This window comes from Anopheles coluzzii, assembly GCF_943734685.1.
Source record: "Anopheles coluzzii chromosome X unlocalized genomic scaffold, AcolN3 X_unloc_63, whole genome shotgun sequence".
NCBI lineage: Eukaryota > Metazoa > Arthropoda > Insecta > Diptera > Culicidae > Anopheles > Anopheles coluzzii.
This window is the reverse complement of record NW_026054495.1, coordinates 30,001-32,500: the sequence shown is the minus strand read 5'-3', so window position 1 is coordinate 32,500 and position 2,500 is coordinate 30,001.

Genomic DNA, 2,500 nt, shown 5'->3' with positions numbered 1-2,500 from the left:
TAGTATTCGAGATATGGCCCGTCCTAGGTCTGACCGAGCAATTTTTGTTCCGCGCACTTTGTGCACCGTACACTTTGATGTTTGTATGAAAAAGTACCCTACCTAGGGACGCGTAGAGCAAATTTGTACCCCCGGGCATGTTGTCGATTGACGTTCTGGTTGCACTTTTCATCATCTAGGGTGCGTTCCTGACACGTTTTGAGGGGTTTTAGCAAAAAAAAAATTTTCGACTACTCGAGCTCTCTGGCCCGTTCGGTGCACATTTTTGAAAAAAGCTAGGGAGCTGCCCCTAGGTTCGGGGTGTCACAAAATGTTGAAAAGTGGTCGAAAAACCACTATCCAGAATCGGATGTAGAATCGTTAGACGAACTTAAAATTGTTCTACGACACCCATCTGCGACGTTTAGTATTCGAGATATGGCCCGTCCTAGGTCTGACCGAGCAATTTTTGTTCCGCGCACTTTGTGCACCGTACACTTTGATGTTTGTATGAAAAAGTACCCTACCTAGGGACGCGTAGAGCAAATTTGTACCCCCGGGCATGTTGTCGATTGACGTTCTGGTTGCACTTTTCATCATCTAGGGTGCGTTCCTGACACGTTTTGAGGGGTTTTAGCAAAAAAAAAATTTTCGACTACTCGAGCTCTCTGGCCCGTTCGGTGCACATTTTTGAAAAAAGCTAGGGAGCTGCCCCTAGGTTCGGGGTGTCACAAAATGTTGAAAAGTGGTCGAAAAACCACTATCCAGAATCGGATGTAGAATCGTTAGACGAACTTAAAATTGTTCTACGACACCCATCTGCGACGTTTAGTATTCGAGATATGGCCCGTCCTAGGTCTGACCGAGCAATTTTTGTTCCGCGCACTTTGTGCACCGTACACTTTGATGTTTGTATGAAAAAGTACCCTACCTAGGGACGCGTAGAGCAAATTTGTACCCCCGGGCATGTTGTCGATTGACGTTCTGGTTGCACTTTTCATCATCTAGGGTGCGTTCCTGACACGTTTTGAGGGGTTTTAGCAAAAAAAAAATTTTCGACTACTCGAGCTCTCTGGCCCGTTCGGTGCACATTTTTGAAAAAAGCTAGGGAGCTGCCCCTAGGTTCGGGGTGTCACAAAATGTTGAAAAGTGGTCGAAAAACCACTATCCAGAATCGGATGTAGAATCGTTAGACGAACTTAAAATTGTTCTACGACACCCATCTGCGACGTTTAGTATTCGAGATATGGCCCGTCCTAGGTCTGACCGAGCAATTTTTGTTCCGCGCACTGTGTGCACCGTACACTTTGATGTTTGTATGAAAAAGTACCCTACCTAGGGACGCGTAGAGCAAATTTGTACCCCCGGGCATGTTGTCGATTGACATTCTGGTTGCACTTTTCATCATCTAGGGTGCGTTCCTGACACGTTTTGAGGGGTTTTAGCAAAAAAAAAAATTTTCGACTACTCGAGCTCTCTGGCCCGTTCGGTGCACATTTTTGAAAAAAGCTAGGGAGCTGCCCCTAGGTTCGGGGTGTCACAAAATGTTGAAAAGTGGTCGAAAAACCACTATCCAGAATCGGATGTAGAATCGTTAGACGAACTTAAAATTGTTCTACGACACCCATCTGCGACGTTTAGTATTCGAGATATAGCACTTTGTAGGTCTGACCGAGCAATTTTGTACTGAAATGTATGGTGAACATGTAATTCATTAAATAACATTGACTTGCATCGTGCCCTACTTCATCGGCACAGCTGTTATTGACTATCTTTAGTGGAAATGGATTGAGTTTGACCATTTTAAGCCCATTTCCTATGCCGTGCACCAACATTGTGTACCGATCAGGGAAAGTACGCTACGTACGCGTTCATGGATGTCGATGTTGGTACAAGTTGCCTTTCGGGATAGCCGTGCACCAAAACTGTGTACCGATCAGGGAAAGTACAAGACGGAGGGTGCAGCTCGAGCGTACGCGTTCATAGATGTCGATGTTGGTACACTTGCACCAAAATTGTGTACCAATCAGGGAAAGTACAACACGGAGGGCGCAGCCCGGGCGTACGCAATCATGGATGTCCATGTTGATACAATCTACGTGTACGTACCTAGTTTTTGTAGGAAAAGTTGCAATTAAGTGCTTGCATGCTTAAAATGCTCATCTCAACCGGTCACCTTTTGGCCTGCCCTTTTATAACAGAAACCTAGAAAGATACTCGAGATTTTTGTGTTTTTCCATTCGCCCGGGACGACGAAATGAGCTATGTGCACATCGTGCAGAAAATTGTCTTCGCCACGCATGTTTTTGTCCATCCACTCATATAATCACCCGCATTTGTGTTCAACACGGACGGCGCAGCCCGAGCGAACGCGTTAATGTTTATGTTTGTACACACTGCTTGTACGATTCTAGGATTTGGTAATTGCGTCACAGTGCCCGACCGTCGCGGACACCATTCTTGGACAGAAGTCCTAGTACGTAGAGTACTTTCCCTAGGTATGTGCTCGTTCGTGACTATC